This window comes from Lonchura striata, chromosome 3, assembly GCF_050655825.1.
Source record: "Lonchura striata isolate lonStrDom1 chromosome 3, ASM5065582v1, whole genome shotgun sequence".
Lineage (NCBI taxonomy): Eukaryota > Metazoa > Chordata > Aves > Passeriformes > Estrildidae > Lonchura > Lonchura striata.
In genome coordinates, this window is record NC_140705.1 from 26,136,246 (window position 1) to 26,149,362 (window position 13,117).

A 13,117-nucleotide genomic window follows, 5' to 3' on the forward strand; every position below is an offset into this window, starting at 1 on the left:
TCTTTTTTCATACTCTATATATACTGAATGTACTACCCAATTTTACTAAATGTAAAATACAAATGCTATTCATATATGTGTGGTAGTTTACAGTGATGTTTCCTGTCTACCAAGTAGTGATTACCATGCTGTGTTCTGTATCAGCAAAGATATTCTTAGGGACTTTATAATTTACGTGTTTAGGTATTAGCCTGGGAAGGAGGAAGATATCCTTTCCTGTCAAGAATGGCTCAGAAAGGCTTGGGAATGAAAATGTTATGCCCAGATGCTGAGATAAGTAGGGGCAGATTTTGACTGAATAAACACAGTCACATTCATACTTAACCCAGCTACTTGAATCCTCTAAGCATAGGTCCAAATTTCTCCTTCAACATATTCCTCAGCATGCTCATACCCATGCCCCAGGCCATAGTTTTTTATTTAGGCTGAGCTCAACTGCATCCACACTAATACTCAATGCAGTACAATAGAATAGGTGTTGTAAAACAAAATAGTGTGACCACACATCCATAATGTGTGTATTTTAGAGAGACTTTTTCTGAAAATATTTTGCGTCTCTTGATTGAAGGCCTGTTGGGTGGAATTCATTAGGTTTGCTGCAGACATGGCTCAGCTTCATTTCAAATAAGTCAAATTTTCATGCTCTGATATTGGTATGAAGGAAAGCATGATCTATAAGAATGATTGGAGATTTATATCTGAAGTGTAATTATGACCTTATCTGGAACAGTAAGAGAGGTAAAAATGTTATGTAAATATACCCCTCTAGCTAACTGGACTTCGAACAGTTAACAGGTGATAATGAAGAGCAAATTGAATTTATGGTGATACTAAAGGTGACACTCTGCCACTTGACAGTACTTTCAGTGATTTGGGAGTCTTTATTTTCCTGGCTAATGAAGAACTAGAAAAATCATTATATACTTACCCTGTTTGCTTCCAATAGGTGTCCTAATAATGAAATTTCATTTTTTTATATAGCAAACTTATTTTATCCTTTATTTTGAAATTAACCAATTTCATCCATTTCCAAATAATTTTGAAAGTATTGTTTCCTAAACCCAGTGGAAATAAATAGTGTAAAAATTAGAAGTTATTTATTTTTCAAAGGACTTTAAAGCTGTGATTGCTACATCTAACAAAATTCTCTTGTGCTGTTTGTCACACTGCCATAACTAAGGTAAGTAGAGACACAAATTCTGGATGTCCCCAGATAAGAGAATATGCTGTGAGAAAATCCCTGTAAAAGGGGAAGGGGTAAAAAAGGGGAAAAGTTCCTAAAGAAAAGGGAAGTGTTTCTTAACCCGCTGCAAGAGGGTGTTGACATATATATGGGCATTGATGTGTGTAGAAGGAAAGGGTATGGACAATATGGAAAGACAGGGACACTAGAAGCAGCTGAGGATAGCTAAGGACTGCAAGCAAATTTCTTGCTATACTCGTGGCACTGAAAGAGTAGTGGGCATTCATCTCAGCTTGTCTCTGCTAGTGGATTAAGGAATGGTTATGGTTAGGAAATACAGTTGTTCTGGACACCAGCTTTTCATACAGCTGGGATAATGTGGTTAAAGGCCACTTCTGTACTTGTTTCTGCCTAGTACTGAGTATGGATTCTTAGGCTATCTGAATTTGCTTTAATTTGTTTAGCAGTGATATCCATGATGAGTACATTAATTCTTTCAGCCTTCAAGCAAAAACTCAGGCTACTGTGACAACATGAAATGTCTCTGCCAAAAGGCAGTCGCCACTAGATCACAACAATTTCTATCCAGTGCCAATGAGTCTACCTCTTACCCCTGCTGCAACCATATATGTGACATACTGCCAAGATATAGCCTGGATGTGTTTCTCACCCATTTTGTCTGTAATATAAAGTCTTGGAACCTGGGTTCAATACAGAAGAGCTTTCAATGTAGAGAATAAAAAATCTTTTAGATGTAGTACCCAATCTATATCCCTCAGTTTGATTAACTTAGATATTTTCTTATCACATTTTTATTAGAGAAAAAAATAACAAATAAACAAACAAACAAAAATATCTCCCTAGTATTATCTCCATGTATTACAATGGCTATTTTTACTTTTTGTGTGCCTTTTTGTGTGCATTTCTGGGAATCAAAGGCAACATTAGAAGGGAAAAAAACTAACAACTGTTACATGGTGACAGAATTGAAAAAAAATATTCTTGTTCAGACAAATCAATACTGAATAATAATGATTATTATTAATGATATTTTGAAAGCTAAAATAACTTTAAAAATATATATGTAAAATCTACGAACCCAAGCCAAAGTGAAACAGCTCTCCAAACATGACTGTGGAGTTTTTACAAAAACTACAAGTTGCTTGTTTTAATGTTTCAAGGGGAAGATTTCATTAACAAAATGCACATTTAACTATCAAGATTTCAAATGGTATGATGCTCAAAATACAAAACTATTAAAACTCATTAGTAAGATAAATTTGTTTTATGTACTTTTAAACTGTAGTCTAAATTGATTGTGCCTTTTTGTATATAAACCAGATGTCCACTTCTTATTAGGCATCCGTCAGTTCTTCATAGAAAAAGATAATAAAAATGAGTACAGAAGAGCATTTACCTCAGAACCTTGCAAAAACATTACTTTAAAAGAATATAAAAGAAGAAAGAAAAATGTAGATCAGATAACTATAAAAATGGGAAACACACACAATCTGCATTAAATTTAATCTGGTTTATGGCAACTAATTTTATGAACTTTCAGATGACTCATTAATCTCAGTATATATTGTTTTACTAATAAAAATATTTTCTTCTACCTGTGTTTTATAAGAATAAGGATGACACTGCGAAAATACTAACCCCTCACTCTCCAGTAGGAATTGAAAATTTAATTATAATATGTTACTTCAATCTTGTTATTAGCCCTGAAAACAATGCCTCTCAAGCTTCACTAAAAAGGATTAGTGGTGTATTATTGGAACAGTTTCCCTCAGATTCCAAATTAAGAACATGAATCTGGTTTTGCTTCTTCTAGTAATCAAAACTAATTGCAGATGTGCAAGTATAGTTCAATTAATTAATGCTTCTGGTTTATGGAACTGCAAGCAGGAGACAAGGCTTTTTTATGCAAGATCATAACTGTAATCTCATCAAAATCTCTATATGCTCTTCCTTTATTGAGAAGGAGAAATGATTGTCGTGTGACCCAATTGAGATTTGAAAACTAAGTGAAAGATTTCAAACACCTGTTTGCTGAACTATCATTTTGTGCTAATCCTTTTCACTTTAAGTGATGGATGTCTGCTGAATAATTTAACACTTCAATAAGAAATCTTTTCGTGAGCCTCAGGTCCATTCTGCTCTGAAACAATGCCTTGACACAAGGCAAGGTATTATCCATGGGGTCAGGGGCCACACAGCCCAGTCATGCTTTGACTCTTAAAAGTTCACTGGTGCTTTCTCCAGTAACCCAAATCCTCTTTGTCTGTTGAAGAATACCCAAGATGGAATTGAGTGAAGGAATGGCCACATGAGCAATTGCTAGAAGACTTGAGCTCCTCTGATGTGGAAGGCACATGCTGGGACCATGGGCCCTGTGCCAGGCCTGATCCTGACCCATATTCATGAATGTGCTGATACATCCCAGATGGGTCTTGGTGCTGCTCTGGTCCAAACTAAAATGAATATACATACCCCCAACCCTCCCTCTGGATTAGGGAAATGACGATCTGCAATGAGAATGTGGGGTTGTAGTCACAACAATTCCAGTGGTACTTCAAAGACCTGTTTTGCATGGAGTGCACACACATCAGTCCCTCCTCATTTAATCTCTTGGAGAAAAAAAGATGTAAATTCTTTTGCTCGATCCATTTCAGAACTGTGCTGAAAAAATCCAAACTAATGCATTGTACACAGAGAGTGAGTCCAATGAAAACATACTTCACTTTGTAAGTAACACTGAAAGAATAAGGAACTATAAAAAGCATACTAGGTCTTTCTTATATAACATTTCTGCGATTATATTTACCAAAATGTCTTTTAATTTAAAAAAATAATAAAAACAAGCATTCTAAAAGTGAAATGAAAGATGTTCATACTCTGCTGATAATACACATTGAGAAAATTACCAGCAAAGGCTGATAACTACTGTCTGTGGAAGTTAAAGAGAAATGCATTGTTATACCCCTAAGATCTACAAAAAAAGAAGAAAGAAAAGGACTATTTCTGTTTTGCTTATGTTGACAGTTTCATTAATTTTTTGAACTGAATGCTCACATTCTGATTGAAATTTGTATTGAGCAGGAATTTTAATTTGCCTATATTGGCTTTTCTGATTAATAAAAGGTCCTTAAGAAAGAACTCATTTTGTCCTTTCATTTCACATCTTTGGTTAGGTTTGCTGAGTTCTGGTATCTACATTGTAAGCAAATGAATAGAAAAATTTAAAGCAAATCAATACAGCCACATTTATCTTTCCTCTTTCCATTTCCTTAGAACTGTAATTGTGCTATTTTTATTTGAAAACATGTTGCAATTCCATTCCCAGTTAATCCTCTGAAACAACTGTACCTTAAATTAAAATCATACTCTCGCAATGAATTGAATATGTATTTTCATTGCCACTTGTTCATGTATAATTAACCAAAAAAGAATACAATTTTCATACAATGGATTTACAAAGCTGAATAAAACAGGAAGCATAAAACCAGCCAGGTTCAAGTTTTACAGTCTTCACTGATTTTGGTTCATGTTTTTAGATATGCCATATTGCAAACTTAAAGTTATACTTCTTAAGAAGAAGAGAAGCTGGGAGAAGAACAGCCATTTGAATTATTTATCATACAGCATTATCTTGCAAGATTCATCATTGAGGGACCCCAGGGATTTCTTTAGCAGGGAGAGGGGGCTAATTTAAAATATTAATGAGTAAATGTCATTTCTTTATTTCAAGATTGAAAGAAAGCATTGAATGCTTTTATTATCTATAGGTTTAAGGTTAAATTGGCTTTGAGGTTTTCTGAGTCTTACTATTTTCTAATGGGACATGAAAATTCAATGAGACTTGAATTTTGTCAGTCCTACTCTGTCTGCAGCTGGGAAACACAAGTCAATATCAATGAGATGACAGCTCCACTGGGAAAGATGTAACAGTCTCATTTCTTGCACTAAAATACTGTTCCAGGGCCAACAATGCTTTAAAATGCATTTTAAAAATACATTTTGATTTAGTATCTAAGATTGTAATCCAACAAGTTTTACTCTCTGCATAATTGATAGAATACCTGCTCAAGCCAATGGTTAATTTAAGCTTGAAGCAAGCCAAGCTTCTTCAAGTTTGGCTAGACTTGGCTCTTCAGCGTGTGGATCTGATATTCCTCTTCCTTACCCTTTGGTAAATCAAGACTTATTCCTGCCTGTTGCTTACTGTGAGCAAGCAGTAGATCAAATGTGGCAAGTAAGTAAACCAGTTGTATTGTAAGATATATATACTTCAACTTGAAGCTTGAAAAAAAATTAAATTTGAATGCCAATCTATTATATATTAACATTTTAAAAGACTGTTTCCCTGTTGGGGTGGCTCAAATACATTGTCCTAATATAGTACAATGCAAAACTTTTGTAAACTTCACATTAAAAAGAAGTGTGTTTTTATATTCTATCAAACGAGATTAGGATTAAAGGGCACTGAAGTTCACTTAAGATGCTCCTGGACAGTTAATGCCATTGCCCCAATAATTTTTTTATTACAAGAGCTGTCGTATACAATGTGATGACTTAAAATCTGCAGATATTCTCTTTCCAAATCTGAACCTGAATTCAAAGACTGAACAGAATTTTTCCGTACAAATCTTCCTTTATTTTTCACTGTAATGGGTCCTGACTAGAGAAAAGACTGCAGAGGTGCAGTATCCCTTAAATTCATTTGTATTTATTATGGAGCATTTATATTGTGACAGTGGCAGCTCAATATTTGGCTTTCATTGGTGACCTTCCTCTTCTCTGAGCCATGTCATGCAGGAGTGAGGTGCCTTTCCTCCCAGTAAGTGCCTTGTACAGTGCTGGGCCACTCACTGTGTGCACACTGTCTGCTCATGGCATGGAGCACAGGCAAGATTGAAAAAAAGGTTGGAAATTTGTAAAATGCTGATGGCAACAAACCCCACTATCTGTGGTGTAGGACAGTGTCCCTGCATTGCACCAGTCCTCGGGCACGTCACACAGAGCTGTGTCCTCATTGTGCCTGCATCAATGCAAATAAGTGCAGGGTAATTCAGGTGCAATCTTGGGCAAAACACAAACAAGGATCAGGGACTCTCAATTGTGTAACATCCCACAGAGCAGAAACTGCAACCCTACTGGTAAGATATGATGCTTTTGCCACCTCCTGTCTGAGGAGAGGAAAAAAATATTTCTACTGTGTAGCACATCAGGAATTGAAATAGGTGAACCAATAACTCAGGTCCCAGGTCTCTGTTCCTCTGTTCCTCCAATTCCTAACAGGGCATAAAGGTTAACAATTCTTTGGGACAAACTGTCACTAATCTCCTGAGATCCTAGGGAAAGAAGCAGAGATAAAGTCCAGTGAAGGACAGATTACCTGGAATGCTAAGGGTGAGTGTATTTTTAATATTATGACGTTACTGTCTTTTATTATAAGAATCTTGTATTTTTATGACTCCTTCTCTGGCAGGGGAAAAATAGCAAGCCAATTATCTAATTGCTTAATAACAGAAATTTGCCCTGTTTTATGGTTATATCCATCTGCTAGGACTGCTTTGACTGATGAAATATATTTTAGGCTGTAATACAAAAGTATTAATTTACAGGGTGTCTTTTTTTTTTTTGGGTTTTTTTTTTTTTTTTTTTTTTTTTTTTTTTTTTTTTTGTATCTCATCAGATCATATTTCATTACTTTCCGGAACAATAAAACTTTGCCATATTTTCCAAGTGAAATCCTTCTTAGAGAAGACAATTCAAAGTTCATTTCAATAACTTCTCTGTTGGCTGATGATCTAAGTCTTAGAACTGAACAGATAATGCACATTTTCATTGTTTTTCTTAATATCTAGTTTATTTCTTATAATAGAGGCACCATGCATTTCACCCTGAAGAAAAACCTAATGAGGAATTAGACACCCATTCTTGTTTGGTGTTGAATAATCTGTGTCTCTTTTAACTGAATGAAACAACTCTTGTTTTAGCAGTCAAACTCAAAATATTTTGTTGCTGTTATTATAAAACCATGTTTCAGTTACTTTTTTTGATCTGCTAACAAATAAATGTGGACTTTTACTGAAACAGTATCTTCCCATTTTTATTTGAAATCACAGCACACTATGCATTGGTAACAAAACAATTTTAAACAATGTCAAAAGATTTAAGAATTGAAAAATAAACATATGGATACCCAAGAAAGACACAAAGGTCTAAATTCCTCATAGGAAGAAATTAAAAATGTTTCTAATTTAGCCAGATTAATTTTAATTCCATTTGACCTTGTAAATTATTTCTCAGTTACATTCCTGTAAATAGTTTTGCTGATGTGGGAGACCATATCAGTTAAGTAGAGGGCTGTGGAAGACTGTGCAAATAAAAAAAAAAGAAGAGTTAATGCCATGCAGAGGTCTGGAAACTCCATAAAATCATACAACTAATCACCTTCTACATGGTTTAGTTATTCTAAAACATGCGGTGAATGCAAATAAGAAGGAAATTTTCTGAAAATTGCCTGAAAAATATTTTCCAAGTTATTTTTAATTTACTCCTCTCAGATGAAATATAATGGACAAGAATTTGCTTATGAAATGGCCTTTAAAAATTTTTAGTGTGTCTATTTCTTCAGTTTAAAGTGATTGAGACAATTTTTACCTGAATGTGAATTATGAAGTTAAATATTTTTAATTTACTACATTTTAGCTACAGAGGAGTCACTCAGAACAGGCAAGTACCTTGGAAAAAAGGAAAAAAGCTCTTAAAAGGATAGTGTACTTTCAATGCAAATTCATCATAATAAAATATCTGCCACAATTCTTCTGTTGTGCTCTGGGTTTTTGATACCAGAATCAACTATTGCAAACAGAGAATTAGAATGAAAATAGAGCAGTGAAGTATTTGGTCATGTGTAATTCTTGTCCCTATTATATAGCATAATTTTTTTCTCCTTTAACAGGAGACTAGCAATGTTTATAAGAATCTCCCTGCATTTCCTAGAGATCATTGTATAGGCTAATATTAGTATGTCCCTTTTCAAATGTCATTGGTAGCACAATGCACAGCTGATTATTCAAATAAATGTTTTGCCTGTTTTTTTTCCAGCCATTTGTTGTAGTCTTGATACGTGGGGAAAACATATTTCACTTATTTTCTCTTATAAAGTATTACTCTCATTTGTGTCTTTTATCTTTCCAAGTGTTTTTATGAGGAACATTGTTGGTCACACCTGTTTAAAACCACATTTATGCCACTCAGAATATTGACTGGGAATTTACATTGCCAGAAGATCTTCTGATATAGTAGCTTTTTTTACAGAATATGTCAGTCCATCAGCACCAAATTGTTCTGTGAGAAAGAGACAGTGCCAGCAGTGGTCTGAGGAGCTCTGTCCTCTGCCAGGAAGGGTTTTGTCTGGTTCACTGTCCAGCTGCTGCTTAATGTGATGCTGACAAACCCTGCTCTTCTGGAAATTAGCTCCTCAGTGTCCTGACTGATCTGCTTGCCAGGATCCTTGGATCCCAAGGACCTCGTTGTCAGATTCTCTTTGTATTTGAAAGGTGGAACATTCTGGAGCTGGGACTTGAAAACCAGGAAATTAGAAACTTTCTTCCTTAGGTAAGAGGGACAAAAGGAACTGGGAAAGCAATTCTCTTCCTTCTCAGTAATTCATTTTCAGTAATGAGAAACTTAGCAGGTATTCTGCTTTGTGATACTGTTCATGGAGAAAGCTCTGGATCTCTAGGGTTTCCCATTGCAATCTAATTTTGATAATTTTTTTTTTTTTTTTTTTTTTACATTTTGTAAGTGTTGGATAGTTAAAAATTTCTATAGCATATCAAATAAGTTAAACTACAGTCACACTGTTTTTGATATTTTTGGGAAGTCTGATATTTGGATCATTTTTTCATCCTTTCAAATTACTTATGAATTTCTTCTCTTGCCTTGTTCTCAAAATATATTAAGTAGCGCTGTAACATTTCCCTTCTTTCATATTCTCCTTTTTTTAAAAATTGCTATGTCTTTTGTCAATTTATATGCTTATTTTACAGTCCTGAGAAGCCACTTTGTCCATTCTGGCCTCTTTGCATGTTTCACAACAGTCTCCAAATTATGGGGGCGTTTGACGAATTAACTATGGTGCTTTTATATGAGAAGAATTTCTCTTTGTTAGTGGTTGAAGGATTATCTTCAGCTTTCTCATCACTTTTTTCCCTTTTGCAGAACTGTTTGCCCATTTTTTTCCCCCCTGGGCAGCTCGGTTCTTGTGTTCCATAATTTTTTTATCTATCTCAAGCATTTCACTGCTCTGTGATCAAGAGATGAGTGAATAAAACACAAATATCCAATTTTCAGGCTTATCAGTAACTTAAAATGGAGATTAAACTATTGCCTCTGAGTATCTGAGCTTTGTAGTAGAAGGTGGAAGTCTAAAAGACAAAACTGACCTTAGGGACAGCTGCGTGTATATAAAACAATCTGACCCTCTGACTCTTTGAAGCTTGAATCTTTTGATGCCAAAAATCAGACCAGCTCCAGAGAAAGAAGGGGAGTTAACAAGGAATTGGAGAAAGCAAAGTTAAGATCTAGAGATGAATTAAAGACATGCCTTTGAACTGAGAACAAAGTATTTGCATCTGTTTCACAATATTTAAAATAGATTCTGTTAGAGAATACTTACAAGATTTATAGAACTGATAGATTGTTTTTACTGCTCTTTTATAGCCAAACAAAATAGTACCAATGTACATGTTTACAAATACAGCAGAGCAGGGTTAGTGCAGACTTATTTTCAGTATTTTAGAGTGGGGAAAACTCGTATAGCATGAACAAATGAAATGCTGAAAAGTCTTTTGTTCATTTTCTTTTACAGAAATATTCTTCTTTTTTACCTTTTTATAAGGAACAGGCTATAAAACATTCTTTTTATAGGAACCTTCTTTCATTAAAAAATATGTTCTCTGCTGCTGCTTCTTGTAATTTTCCAGCAGGGGAGGAAAGGTGTTAGGAGGAATGGGTTAGGAACAGAACAATGGCAATGTGGAATATAAAACACTGGAGTGACCTTGCAGCTGCAAATAATTTTTGCTAAACCTGTGTGAGCAGTAGGTCAGTGATCTTCTAGCTTGGGCTGAGTTACCTTGGTTAGAAAGCTAATAGCAACGTTTACTCTTTGAGTTCTAACTATGAGTTTTGGTTGTTCCCACTGCCTCACACATTTGGAGGAGTTGACAGAATATGGGAGCAACCATGCTGTGGGTGGTGAAGAAGCTGGGGTGTGAGGAAGCTCTGTCAGAGAACACTTTCTTCTTTGGGGGTTTGCCTCACCCACATTCTTTACCTGTGAGACAGCATGAGAATCAACAAGCAGTTGTCAGATATATAGCTTTGCTCTGGCAATGGACAAATCAGTTCCTTTGGTTTCTTCCTGCTGTTGCTGACACTACTTTCCTTTATAAAAAGGACAGCCACAGTAAATTAGTATTACTCTTTTAAAATTTTTAACTTATATTTACAGCAATTTAAACATCTGGCCTGCATGTTCTACTTAAGTCTGAGGTAAGTACAGTCTCGTGTTTTGCAAGAACATTTCCTGCCTTTAAAACTATGTCCTTTCTTCATGTCAGCACAAGAACTCTTCTTCCTCTTCTTCCTCAAGGTCTGACCACCTACAAATCCTGGACAGCATATACACCATCAAATGCATATCCTTTCAGCATGAATTACACAGCCTCTAAGTGGTCTGTTACCTTCAGCCCATGCTGAAGTGCCATTACCTTTTGGTTACCCATTTGGAATTACATATTTGCATGCATTGCAAGCTTGTCTTCTAGAAGCTATATTGTTATATATAGGAATACTTTCTATCTATATACGTTTTCAGCAGAATTCCTTCTGGTTTCCTTATTCCTTACCTTACTTTTTCCTTTCTGTCTCACTAGATTGTAGGGTTTTTGTCACCTTACAAATTTGCTGGCAAGTGCAGCTAGTATAATAGATTAATAATTATTTTTTTTAGGGTAAAAATATAAGGATGCTGACACATAAATTTACTTCCAGATAGATCCTTTCAATCACTATTACCAAAAAGAATTACAAGACTTTTTTCTTATTTGAAGCAATCAAATACAGATAATGGTGTCCTATGTTTTGTCCTTGCTCCTAAATACTGGGTTCAAGAGCTGCAGGGCTGAAAAGAGCTGTATAAGCCAGAGCAGTGGCTGGGGATAGTCTGCTGTGGTGAATGAGATTCCCTACATAAGTAAATGACAGAGATGAGATATTAATACTGGATCAAGTCACACCCTTTAACTTGCAGCTTCACGTAAGGTCCAGGGCATCCTAGAAGCTTCTGTAGGTTCAACAGACACCCTCATTTTTTCACTACAGAGCATGAAGAAATACACCTGGACTAAAGGGGTGCAAAGACATTTCCCAGACAGGCTTGTGTTGCACTTCTCAAACATGTAGCAGAGAGACCAGAACAGCAGCTAAATTCTGTGTCCAGTAAAGTGATTGTAAATGATTGAAGAATTTACACAGGATTTAAGACCCTTAAGACCTTACAGGGGAGTCTCAGCTACCTGTGGCAGAAAGATTGTAAGTCCCAAATAGCATGTCTACAGTGTGCTTGTGTAGCCTCCCAAAGTAATTATTCTGCAGAGATGAGAAAGAAAAGATTCCCTGACTGCAGCATCCCTGCAATGGCAGAGGCCTTGAATGGCACAGGTGAAGCAGCACTGCAAAAGAGGTGATTTGTATTTATTACAAGGTTTGCACAGACTCTTGTCTCCTTGGAACAAGAGACCAAGAAAGTCTTTTCTTTCTTTTGTAGCTTGTCTTTAATGGAGAATATCTATCATTCTTTACTGATGCTGAAATTCAAGTCAGCTCTTTGCTGCACTGGTAGGTACTGAAGATAATGATAACTAATGATCATCAGTGAATTCACTTTATTCTTGAAAATGGAGGGGCAACTTATATGCCTGTGATTGTCTATCATAGCCTTTAAAGTTGCAGAAAAAAAACAAAATAAATATATTATCACCAATAACAATGATGCTAAATCAAACAGAAAGTTTTATTATTTTTTCAAGTTCACATTAAGTAAGGGATGATTAAAATTGTACAGTATCTAGAATTTAGAACAACTAAGTTACCTGTAATAACAAGCCTTTATAAACCTTTGAATTTTAAACATAAGTATATAAAAATATAATACTTCCTGCTTTACCAAGCTAGGTAGTCCACAACAATCCTAATATGCTTTAGGAGAAAAATGTTTTTTAAAGCCACATCTTCCAGGCTCCAGATCAGAGTTATATTTAGTTTGACCCTCAGCTGCATTTCCCTTATGCAGTGTCCCAAACAGTATATCAGCATGAGGTGGAGAGACCATTACAAAAATCATTTGTCCATGACAGGCAGAAAGCTGAAGCAACCAATGTTGTAAAAGATATCATTGAGTCTTGCCCTGACACAACTACATCCAAGGTGATTCTACAGTGTGTCAAGTGAAAAGGAATAAAGGGAAATATTGTGTCCCTGGGGTTCAAGAGAAATGTTAGTTTGTATTAGATTTTATGTTTTATGTTTTATGCTTTATGTTATGTGTTTCTCTTTGTTAATTATTAGTCTTCTTTGCAAAGTTTCTTGCTTTATAAAACCAAGAATTAAACTAGAGTTTTGTAAAATATTGTGCTGCAAGAAATGTAAACAAACAATTCTTTCACCTATAAATCCTTTCAATGGAGGTATAAAACTAGAGTAAGAGCTCAGCATGGAAAAACCAGCACTGCACAGAATTCCTCCTTGCTTACTACCAGCTAGCCTCCAGTGTTGAGAATTAAAGGAAATAACATTTAAAAGTCCGTAGCCATTCTGATAATTTTAACATAGAAGACTAAAGCAGTATATTGAAAA

The 13,117-nt window shown here is 35.3% G+C and overlaps 1 long non-coding RNA gene across 1 annotated transcript; it reads left to right on the plus strand.

Annotated features, from left to right (window-relative positions):
- Positions 1–5,359: 5,359 nt before the first annotated feature.
- On the plus strand, positions 5,360–12,776 carry LOC110468100 (uncharacterized). The gene is made up of 4 exons (XR_014953627.1): positions 5,360–6,342; positions 6,485–6,595; positions 10,713–10,753; positions 10,854–12,776. It is a non-coding gene; the product is annotated as an uncharacterized LOC110468100 (long non-coding RNA).
- The last annotated feature ends 341 nt before the right edge of the window (positions 12,777–13,117 follow it).